The sequence below is a fragment of the Hemicordylus capensis genome, chromosome 6, assembly GCF_027244095.1.
Source record: "Hemicordylus capensis ecotype Gifberg chromosome 6, rHemCap1.1.pri, whole genome shotgun sequence".
In the NCBI taxonomy this organism is placed as follows: Eukaryota; Metazoa; Chordata; class Lepidosauria; order Squamata; family Cordylidae; genus Hemicordylus; species Hemicordylus capensis.
Genome location: NC_069662.1, coordinates 73,038,370 through 73,051,145, shown reverse-complemented (window position 1 = coordinate 73,051,145; position 12,776 = coordinate 73,038,370).

Below are 12,776 nucleotides of genomic sequence, written 5' to 3'. Positions count from 1 at the left end.
AGTGAATCTGGGAGACATTTCTTTGTTGCCATTACAATGGCAAACTAGAAACTGTGGACTGGTTTTCACAATTGCTTTTCCATAACCTTCAAACCTTGCTTTGTGGTTTGCCAGCACAGCCCAATTCCGGCTCTCACAGATCTTTGACAGTTTTGCAGGTACACAGACAAGGTGTCTTGCAGCATTCCCGCTCTAAACCTGGTCTCCTACGGACTGAAATTATTGCAAAACCATAATTCCTCATAGTGGGCTGGTTTATACAATTCTAATGAGAGTAGGAGACGGGTCCTACCCAGGTTTGGGAGCTGTGTGCGCTCCCGTTTCCCTTCATAACTAAAGACATGTCAGAAAAATGTTTTGCAAAAGCAGATGTCTTCTTCAGATCCCTTCCTAGATCTGGTGCTCAGGTCTGAAAAACGGAAGGCTGTTCAGGTGCTAGAAATGCAGCTCTGGATTCCACCCCACAAATTTTGTTTGAGAATCCCATCACAGAGACCAGGTGTGTAGGGATGAAATGGAGTAGGGGGGACTGCCCCTCGGCCGTGGGCCCCACCTGGGTGCAGCCTCCCCCCAGGGAACCCTCCCCCCCCAACTGCTACCTGATGCTGCACCTATCTCCTTCCCTGTTGTGACATGGCCCCAGAGGCGTAGCTAGGGCAAATAGCGCCTAGGGCAAGCACTGAAATTGCACCCCACCCACCCCCCAAATATCTGACACTCATCTTTCAGATAACTTCACCAGAATATCACCTCAAAAATAAAAGTCAAGCTTGTTTATCTTTTAATTAAGAAATGATGGCACTAACTGAACATTAAAACTGCACCTTACATGCTTTCAGTGATTCAAATTGCTGAGGCAGCACAGATACAGCCTTCTTCAGAAAGCAGGAATCACCACAGCTATCAGCTATTCAGAGAGGTACTGGAGACTGGATGGAGTCCTTACATTCCCTGATCAGCATGTTCATTGCATTCCAAATCCAGCAGTGTGTATTAGCAACCCCCCTGCCCTCCCCGCCCCGCCAGCTGCTATCTGCCAGCAAGCAGCAGCATTCACATTTTTTCTATCCCGCTCTTCCTCCAAAGAGCCCAGAGCAGTGTACATACTTCAGTTTCTCCTCACAGCAACCCTGTGGAGTAGGTTAGGCTGAGAGAGAAGTGACTGGCCCAGAGTCACCCAGCACGTCTCATGGCTGAATGGGGACTTGAACTCGGGTCTCCCCAGTCCTGGTCCAGCACTCTAACCACTATCAAGGCAGTGTGCGCACACCTGCATTCGGAGTGGGGCCTTAAAGCCTCTGTGCCTCCTCCAAAACACAAGTCAGCCTACATGCACATACAGCTACAACACGCAATAAAACAAACAAAAAACCCACTCCATCTTCAGAGTAAGATACACAAAATGAGCAGGCAGGGCTATCGCTGGGGAATCTCAAGGTTAGGGCAAGTAAGAGAGAGAAACTAATACATTAATTCATAAGGGGTACACTTAGGAACAATTCTGGAATGTTAATCAAACTGTCCCCTCCTTTCCCCTTCCAATCAATCAGAGCAAACAGCATAGGAAGAGAGATTTTGTTCATCCATGTGCCTATTTTTAAAAAATTATATTTACACTTATATCCCGCTCTTCTTTCAAGGAGCTCAGAGTGGTGTGCATGGGGTTTTTTTATCCTCACCACAGCCCTGTGAGGTAGGTTAGGCCGAGAGATACATGACTGGCCCAAAGTCACCCAGTGAGATTCATGGTTGAATGAGGATTCAAACTCAGGTCTTCCCAGGCCTAGTCCAACACTCTAACCACTACACTATGCTAGCTCTCAGGAAAAGTCACAAAGAAATCCATCAATTACACCTGTACTCATCAGCCTCATAGAAGCAGTCTCTGCATATTAAGCTTTTTCAGGTTTCTTTTGGTGACTGCATTGTTTATGCACCTTAATACAAGTCTGTTTCTACATTGGTGTGCATGCCTGGCAGTAAATAAAAAACTTATTGTAAATTCTAGAAAGTGTCTTCAACTTTCAGATGTAGAACAACCTTTTGCACTTACGTTTACAATTACAACCCTTTTTCAATTACACATGATTTACTGCACATTTTAATAGTCAACTCTTTTCAAAGACAAGACTTAAATCACAAATTCCATTTTTAACAAACTAAAAATGCTATCGTTAGCTTCCAGCATATTTCCTTTTTATGACCTTTATATTTAAATATATGTATTCTTCTCAACTTAACCATATTTTGATTTTGCATTTATTTTCATAAACATGCACCACCACAGGCTACTGCCAATTACTGAATAAGCCTCCCCTCCTTGATTGAATGGGGGCTGCCTTAATAAAGCACATAAAGGAATGAAGTTGCAGACAAGGTGCAGAACCCCAGAAAGCCATCTGTAGTCCATATGCCCCCCTCAGGGGCGTAACTACTATTAGGCAAGGGTAGGCAGCTGCCTGGGGGCCCCCACGCCTCGAGGGGCGCCCCAGAGGCAAGTCACATGACTATCTATTGTGAAGTGTGTGTGTGTGTGTGTGTGTGTATCAGTGAGGGGCCAATTTCAAAATGTTGTCTCTGGGCCCACTCCAGCCACCTTACACCCCTGGCCCCCCTCATGGTTTTACCTTGTAAGAGAAGCCTTAGTCTTTTCTAATTGCCTCATAGATCTGGTGGAGTGGTAAACTACCCACTCAACACCCCCTGGAGTGTTGGGGCACATGTACCCCAACCTTAGACTCAGAGGTACCAACCCAAAAGTCTATGGAATTCAGGCCTGTGTCTGATTTCATTTTATATTAAGAGTTCAATTAAATGCCTGAACTTGAGGTGAACATGATGCCCAGATCTCATGACTGCCCGGTAAATGATTTGTAAAGGCAGGGGTAATCTAGCATTGGTTATCAGTGTTTGTGGAACTCACAAGAGACTCAATGGGTCAGGCTTAATGACCAGTCTCACACTGCTGAAATTATCCCTTTTCCTCACTGACAGGATGCTTCTGTCTCAGTCAAATGTATTGATTAACTCGTCTCACACATGTACCCCTTTTTATGTTACTTTAAATATTCTCTTGTTATAATGACACACTAGCTAGAGGTACACAAGAAATAATGTCATTGCTGTCTCACACAAATAGAACTAATTCTCTCACTAACTCCTGACCTTTAACACCTTTTGGGATCAGGCTAGCAAATCTGGGACAAGAGAAGGGGCCCATTTGCAACTCAGAGATGCAGATTTGCTTTGGGCAATGTCCCCTCCTCAAGAGAGCAGCTAACAGAAGATGAGCTTGAGATCTCTCTAGACTGGCTGAATAATTAAAAGATGATATCCAGAAGGTAACAGCAAGTTGTCACCTTTTTGGGGACCCAGGAAAAGATGAGGAGATTTGAATAGACTCTATGAGAGATCAAAGGAAAATACAACTATAAAGAACAGGCTTACTGGACAGAGAACTAGCAGTCTATTGCCTACAGGCAGTCTTGTGCCTACAAGCAAGATCTGCTCCTGAGCAATCCAAGTGTTTTCTGCCCAAGCCGCGGAGCTACAGGCAGGAACTCTGTCCATGGACAGGAACTGTCTGTGACTTCCACTGCGCAGTGAGAAGTCAAGACTTCCCCAGGCATGGTGCTCTGACTCTCAGCCGTGCTCTGAGCAAACTGCATGCTTGATCCAAAAGCTCTTGTCTCCAGCCAACAGCTTCTCTCATTCAGCTGAAAGATCCACAGTAGTATAGGGGCATACCTGCTGTCAAAAACCATGTGGTTTTGTTTACAAACAAAAGCATGTGGCTGGAGGATGACATCACAGTGTCGTCACGGGGGCAGGGGCTTGCAGCTGTCAAAATGCGCTTACGTCACCAGAAATACGTCATCAGAAGGTGCTGAGGAGACCTCCACGTGACAGGAAAGGGTCAGAAGTGGGGGACGCCGTTACCCCCAGAAGTCTGGCACCTACCCTAACACGGCTACCCCAGAATATGTCCAGACATGTCCGAAGGTGGGCATGTGACCCCTCTACGAACACGCCTAGTCAGCCTGGACCAATAGGAACAGTTTCAGGCTCCGGAGAGGCCCGAGTGAGCGGGTGTGATAATGGTCGGGCGGCCATTTTGTGCAACTTTATTGGGCGAAAAGGCGCAGAGGAGGCCCCTCGTGGTCGGAAAGGGTCAGAAGTAGGGGTATGCCCTCACCCCGGAAATCTGGCACCCACCCTACTACCCCTACCCCAGAATATGTCCAGACATGTCCGAAGGTGGACAAGTGACCCCTCTACGAACACGCCTAGTCAGCCTGGACCAATAGGAACAGGTTTCAGGCTCCGGAGAGGCCCGAGTGAGCGGGTGTAATAATGGTCAGGTGGCCATTTTGTGCAACTTTATTGGGCGAAAAGGCGCAGAGGAGGCCCCTCGTGGTCGGAAAGGGTCAGAAGTAGGAGTACGCCCTCACCCCGGAAATCTGGCACCCACCCTACCACCCCTACCCCAGAATATGTCCAGACATGTCCGAAGGTGGACAAGTGACCCCTCTACGAACACGCCTAGTCAGTCTGGACCAATAGGAACAGGTTTCAGGCTCCGGAGAGGCCCGAGTGAGCGGGTGTGATAATGGTCGGGCGGCCATTTTGTGCAACTTTATTGGGCGAAAAGGCCCAGAGGAGGCCCCACGTGGTCGGAAAGGGTCAGAAGTAGGGGTATGCCCTCACCCCGGAAGTCTGGCCCCCACCCTACCACCCCTACCCCAGAATATGTCCAGACATGTCCGAAGGTGGACAAGTGACCCCTCTACGAACACACCTAGCCACCCTGGACCAATAGGAACAGGTTTCAGGGTCTGGAAAGGACCGAGTGCGCAGGCGTGATAATGGTCGGGTGGCCATTTTGTGTAACTTTATTGGGTGAAACGGGGTCAAGTGACCCCTCTACGAACAGGGTTAGGGGTGGTGCGTTTAGAGGGAAGCCATTTTACAGCTGTACAGAGACGATGGCTGACGCTAGGACTCCACCGCGTGCCACAGACCTATCATCGCCACAGGCACCCACGAAGATTAAGCCTATACAAGCGCGGAGTCTGTCCTTCCCTCCTATGAGTATGAAAACCCCTCAGAGGGCTGATCTTATTGCTGGTGAGGTTCCAGAGACTAACTTTGCAGCAGGGCCCTCGGATGAGGGTGGTAGACTAGAATGTGATTGCGGGCGCTGTGACACCAGCCTTCTAACCACCATGGAAACTGGAGATGAAGAGCCTCCAACTACCATCTCCAAAGTGGGAAACGTGTGTTCCTCAGATTCTGAAACAGAAGAGCCTGTGAAACAAAAGCGGCTTAGGAAAAAGAGAAAATGGGTGAAGAGCAGACCCCAATTTGATTGGTGCGATGAGAGGTGTTGTGATAGCTCATGTGGAGAGTATACTTATTCAGATGAGTGCGGGTGCGAATCTTACTTGTCATCCCGGTCAAGGGTCGTCTATTGCGAGCGTAAGTGCTGCAGATCGAGCGAATACTGGTCATCTTGTGACTGCCTGACCCCAAGCCCCACCGATCCATGGGCCGATTACTGTAGGGCTGTGTGCTTTACTTCATCATCTGAAAGCGGTGAGGAGGAGGAAACCTTGGATGGCCTTGTGGTTACAAAGCCTGAAGAACCAGACCCCAATGCGGAAACTGGCAAGCTGGTGAGGTATTCACCACTTTGTCACCAACAACGATGTCAAAGCTGCTCTTGTGGAGAGACTGAACCGAACCTTGAAAACACGTATGTGGAGGTATTTTACTGCTCATAACACATTCAGGTATATTGATGTCCTGCCTCAATTCCTAAAGAGCTATAACCACAGCTTTCTCACAACCATACAATGCAGGCCGGTAGATGTCACAACCAGCAACGACCTGTCTGTTTGGAGAAGAGTCTATGGAAGCTGTAGCCATAAAAAAGCAAAGTCTCCAGTGTTAAGAAAAGGAGATCACGTCAGGATTTCAAAAATTAAAGGGGTTTTTGAGAAAGGTTATGAACAGAACTACACCACAGAATTGTTTATAGTGGACCGAGTCATCAGAAAAGCTGAACGCCCGGTCTATCTGGTAAAAGACTACATGGGTGAGCCAGTTATTGGGAGTTTCTATCATGAAGAATTACAGAAAGTTAAAGCAGGAGAGGACAAATTGTACAGGATTGAAAAAATTCTAGCTACAAAAGGCCGTGGCAAAGTAAAACGACATTTAGTGAAGTGGGTGGGGTGGCCTGACAAGTTCAATAGCTGGGTACCTGCTTCAGACCTCTGCAATGGGTGATAGGGTTTTTACATCACACTCCCTAGTAACGCCAGCAAGAAGGCCTTTCCACAGAACGCTAGCTCAGATTTCACCATCCAACTAGCCGGGCCACTGGATCTTCCCGGGGAGTGGGAGGTGGGGCTCTCAGAGATACAGTACCCGTGCACATGGGACACCATCACGACAGACACCCCCTTTCAATATAGCAAGGGGTTAAAGAAATGGACCTTCTACTTACGAAAGGGATATTACTCCAGCATAAACGATTTGCTGCACGATATGAATGAAATCACCAGCACCCAGAAGGCTCTAGAGGGGACTACCCTGCTTTATGACTCTGTTACTAGATATATACAGATTATGAGTCCTAACAATGCATACACCTTTTCTGCCGGGGCAGAATTAGCACACATATTAGGACTCCTCCCTGACACACACCCAAAAGAGCTGTCTTACCCATCAAGCATAGCCAGTGGGGTCAAAACTCTGTTTGTTCATGATACAGCAGGCAAAGGTTTCCCTTTTCCTGCAGATATAACAGGGGGGTTCAACACTCTGTTTGTTTATACAGACATTGTAGAGTATCAGATCGTGGGAGACCACCATGTACCCCTTTTGCGAAGTATCACCGTGAAGGGCCTGAACGGTGAATGTGTTAACATTGTTTATGATAAGCCACACTACATCTCTGTCAGCAAGCACCATATTAGCAATAGCAATAGCACTTACATTTATATACCGCTTTATAGCCAGAGTTCTCTAAGCGGTTTACAATGATTTAGCATATTGCCCCCAACATTCTGGGTACTCATTTTACCGACCTCGGAAGGATGGAAGGCTGAGTCAACCTTGAGCCCCTGGTCAGGATCGAACTTGTAACCTTCTGGTTACAGGGCGGCAGTTTTACCACTGCGCCACCAGGGGCTCTTGATCGTATATTGATACGATCACGGTCCAGATAAAGACGGATCAGGACAAATGTGTGCCATTCCGTTTTGGCAAGGTTATTGTGAAGCTACACTTTCGCCCCAGAAGAGGCCTACAACTTTAAGGGGAAAGAAAAAATGCCAATTCTGAAAACTTATGGCGACCCCGCCCTTTACAAGAACTATTACAGGGCCCAAGCCGGAAGCGCTCTTCCTGGCTTCATGGGGGCCCCTGTCATGTATGGGGCTGGAATTGGGGGTATATTTAGGATCCTTTTCAGGAAAGCTGTACCTCTTTTGAGGCGGGGGCTGGAAATCATTAGGCCACACATCAAAACAGCAGCGCGAGGGATTCCCAAAGTTGTAGTGGGCCATGCCTCCCAAGCAGTTCTGAACAGGATGGATCAAGCTTCTTCCTCACAAGGGGGGTCAGGACTGATGTATATCAAAAGAAAACGAAAAGCAGCACGTGTGCAGCTATCAGGACCTCCCCAACCTCTTAAAAGAAAAGGGGTGAACCTGAAAAAGCCTCAGAAGCATCGAAGGCATCCCAAGGGGAAGAGGAAACGTGCTCCCGGTGACATCTTTTAAGTCATAATGGCTTTTATACATTGCAGCTCCGAAGAATGCATGAAATCAGAACTGGACCTTTTCCAAATCGCACCAACACAAACAAGTATTGAGAGAAGCGTATATGTCGAGGTTCCACCGCTTACAGCCCTGACAGACACAGCCCCTCTGGACTTTTTCATTGCGGGGTCTGGAGATTTTTACCTGGATTTGAATAACACGCTTTTATATGTGTGTTGTAAAATTGTCAAGGAGGATGGGACCAACTTGGCACAGGACTCTGCTGTGGGGTTTGTGAACTACCCACTAGCAGCCATGTTTAGCCAGGTGGATGTGACCCTGGGAGACCGTCTTGTCAGTCAGAGCAGTAGCACCTACCCCTACAGGGCTTTCATTGAAGCGATGATGAATTACAGTGAGGCCACTCTATCTACACAGTTTTCAGCAGGATTATTTTATAAGGATGCCCCGGGCTTTCATGAGATAACAGCTTTAGATGGGCAGAATTTAGGATTTTTAGACAGAGCAGCGTTCACATCTGAAAGTCGGAAGGTGGACCTAATGGGGCATCTACACACAGATATTACGTTTCAAGAAAAACTGCTTTTAAACGGTGTAGATGTGAAAATTAAACTAACGCGTAACAAGGACACGTTCTGTCTGACGGCAGGTGGAGATAACCCCCGCTACAAGCTGCAAATACTATCGGCATCCCTCTTTATCAAGAAATGTTCCCTGAACCCTTCTGTGCGGTTAGCACATGCGGAGGCGTTGCTCACAGCCAATGCAAAATACCCTGTGGATCGTGTGAGTATGAAAGTATTCAGTATCCCCGCTGGAAGCCGTGTCTGCAACCAGGAAAATTTGTATTTAGGGCAGTTGCCAAAAACTGTCATCATTGGTTTTGTGGATAACGATGCATTTAGTGGTTCATATACCAAAAATCCCTTTAATTTCAAGCATTATGACATTAACTTTGCCTGCCTCTATATGGATAGTACTCCCGTCCCTATGAAGCCTTACCAGCCAGATTTTGCAGCGCGTAACTATATCCGTGAGTATGTGGGGTTGCTACAGGTCACAGGCAAGCATCTAGAAGACAGACCCCTGTTCATTAATAGGGAAGAATATGGGAAAGGCTACACACTGTTTGCTTTTGATCTAACGCCCGACCAAGAATGCGGGAGCCACTATTCCCTGATTAAGACAGGGAATCTGCGGGTCGAGATACGTTTTGCCAGACCGCTTCAACTGACCATTAACATGATTGTGTATGCGGTATTTGACAATCCCATCGAGATAAACCACAGACGGGATGTACTGTTCGACTATATGTAATATGGATAGCATACAATTAACACGCGTACTGTCTGCCAGCCCCTGCACCCGAAAGACGTTCTTTGGAGTTTTCCCTAGTGACTGGTTGCCTAGAAAGAGACTGCTACAAAGACCTGTGGGATTAGTAGTGAACACACACCCCCATAAATTCCCGGGAGAACATTGGTTAGCCATCTACCTGCCAGAAGACAACCAGGCAGAGTTTTTTGATTCTTATGGACACCCCCCAAATCACCCACGTTTTCCCAAAGCGATAATGAATTTTTAAAGAAAAAATGCCTCTAAGACTGTCTTTCAACCCCGACAGCTCCAAGCTCACGACTCTGTGACCTGCGGCTACCACTGTTTGTTCTTTCTACTGCAGAGGGGTAGGGGATTAACATTTAAGCAGATTCAAGAATTGTATTCTGGGGATTTAGAAAGAAATGACCAGATGGTCGAACTGTATGTTAAGAAAAAGAAATGCATGCCTAGGCATGTCACAAATTGTTTTCAAAACACGCAAGGTTGTGGATCTTGTACTGATTTTCACAGAACAGTAAAGTAAGCCTTGAGTCTTTAAAAAGTATACGTGTGTGTGCTTGTATCATTCTTACCCGCAAAGCAGCAACTACCACCCTGTAAAATATATTTCAGAGAGAAAATTTATTTGACACTTTTACATGTTTTAATATCTATGTAGCAGGTTACAATTGGAGCCAGTGAGTTCTCACGGGTATTTTAGAAGTCCTGGGTGTAGGTGTTAAGGTTAGAGGGCTAGCTGCAGGGGTAGGATTCTCCATATGCTCCAAAAACTCCCTACTGGTCTGGTTTCCTGCCACAGAGGTAGGCACATTTAACTCTGCCAAACCGTTCATGAACAAATCCCAGCCTTTAGGGAAGCGTTTGGAACGCAGGGTATGAACTTGAGTGAATGCCTTGATCAGATCCACCATGTTGGAACCGTCAACAGCTGTCCCCTTATAGACAAAACGCCCCCGCTCATCCCACGCTGTAACTGCAGCATTCTGCCTCAGCTTGTTTAACAAAATCTTTGCCGAGTTCCTAGAACGCACAGGGAGAGTGTCCAAGATTTCCTGAAAGGAGGGATCAGAGCTGTGTGTAGCTTCAGCAGCTGGCATCTCAGGCTGTGGTAGAAACAGGTTTAGTCTTCCCTTTTCGGTATCACCCATTCTCACATGTGTTAAATATTTTTGAAGTAGGCCCTCATAAAGTTTAGCCTTTTCATATTCTGTTAAGTCAGACCTCTGAAGAACACCTTGCATTTCAGTGTCTAAAGCGTAGATTGTAGCAGCTCTGATGTTTTCCTCCTTAGGAGGGTTCCCTTTTAGCAGATCTAACTGGTGTTTGGGGACCATGTACATCTTTTCCGCATACTCTATTATTGTTTGGTTAAAAGGCTTGTTATCAGAGGAATTGCAATTCCTAACAGCGGCGCAAGAAACCCTCCAGACTGCTTGAGCAAAAGCTTCTTCTTTCTCAGAGATACGCGCTTGTTACTCAGTTTTTTAATTAATCCACGCTTTTTTCTTAGCACACGCATCTGGTGCGGAGACAATGGAATATTTCCTTTTAAGGTGTTTAGGGCAATATCGGATATGGCTGATATTAAATCATCAGAAGCTGCACATAGTATGGCTTTCCTCTGCTGTGGAGAGGCATTAATAAGGAGTTTTAAGAGGGCTAAGTTTCTCTTCACGCGGGTAGACATGGCTCTCAGAGCAGTGGGGTAACAGGAATACCTGTGAAAGCATCAGTGTGACCCCCTTTTGTATCCCCCCTTTGATTTTTTCTTGATGTACACGACAGGCCATTTGGGAGGGAAAAGACCCGTTCTGACCCTATAATCCTCAGGAGTTCTAGGGTTTAAATCCACAACTAGATAACCATAAGGCTCCCGTGTGGCATCGTGGTAGGCCTCTGTGAAATACTTGACATCCCCGGGGAAAATCTGACGCGCCAAATTAATGATCTGTAATTTATCCCTTGGGTTTTTAAAGAGCACCATATACTTGGCATTAAGGCTTATGGTGCGGGCCGCTTTTCCTTTGTAGAAAACATTCTGTGTGATGAGAAAAACGCTCAGATTCCTGTGGTGAACAAACTCAGTGAAAGCGCGTTCAATTTGCTGGCTGTCAGATGAAGCACTCATCAGGTCATCCAGAACAAGAAAACAGATTTTATTGGGGGGTAACAAGTCATCATCATCAATTTTCTCAGGCATACCTTCTACAAATTTTATCATAGGGTATTTACAGAGCAATTGTTTGTACAAAGGTTGCCAACAAGAGTAACACCATACGATTTTTTCAGGCATCACAGATAGCACACTGTGTGCATTGTCCAGCATTCTTTTAAGGAAAAACGTTTTTCCGCTATTGCTTGGTCCCGCAAGGATAGCGGAGAAGGGGTGTTGCCATCGAACATCCATTTTAATACCCGTAGGGTATAGTCTTAAAACCCTCAATGATGACGCGCTTATCAAACGCCACTCTCTGTGTCTTCCTCAAAAGACGTGTTTCTATCTCCCATCTCCTCTTATTTCTAACGATGCCATTCTGCTCTACCACAATCTCACGTGTTGGGTTCTGGTCCAAAACGTAGGCAAAAACCAGATTTTTCAGACTGTCAAAATTAATTTTTTGACAATTAGAAAAGTTCAGAGTAATTCCCTTGACTTTAATACACGATTTACCCCCTGACAGCTTGTAGCCGTAAGATTTAGGACCTGTGCTCACAAACCCTGTTATGTGCTGGTCTGCCGGTAGTTCGTTTGTCAGCTCCCCTAAAAAGTTTCCAAGGGGTGGGTTGTACTCCCCCTCACGAGACACATAGATCACAGAATCTGTGTCATGGTACAGGCACCGTTCCCCCAGCTTCTCCATGATAGAGTACAAATGCAGGCGTGCATAGGCGGTTGTAAAGCAGGCCAGAAAAACATTTGTGTGACCTGGCAGAACAATACGTTCTTTTGCATCTTTCCAAGACACACAACATGTATCATCATCATCAAGGAATTCACACATAGAGACCTCATAGCTATCTGAAAAGAGGTATTGGGAAAGCTCATTAGGGCTTTTTACTATGGATGTCCTAGGAAGGTTTGACCTCTGAGCAAATTTCCCCCACAAGGAATTTAAGAAAAGCTTGGCTATCTGGCGTTTAGCAGGATTTGATTCAATCATCTTGGGGCGTAAACACACAACTTCTTTCTTATAATACTCAGCAATGTATTTCTCCCTATCCTCCCTGCTGACATACTCTGCTGGGTAGCCCGAAGCCTCTTGCTTCTGCCTGAGAAATGTTTTGACGTACTCTGAAAAGAGGCTGCCAGAACTCCTTTCAAAATGCCAAACCTCATAGATCTGTGCCACCCTGTAACCTTTAGCCACAGCAACATTCAATTCTACAGTGCACCATGTACCCACTAAAGCCCTTTCCTCATCATTGTGCCTGCATTGCTCCAACTGCTGTGAGTCTGCACAGAGACTGCACAGCGGAAACATGAGCTTCCCGTTCACTTTGACAGGGAGGACAGGGAAAAAGAGACGGCGTGGTGGGTATACCTTCACCTTGGCAATTCCAAAAGATTCAGAGAGTGGTCTAAAATCGTCATAAATTACTTTAGGGTGTCCTATGGGAAACTGGCGATTTCGCATGATAAAAGGA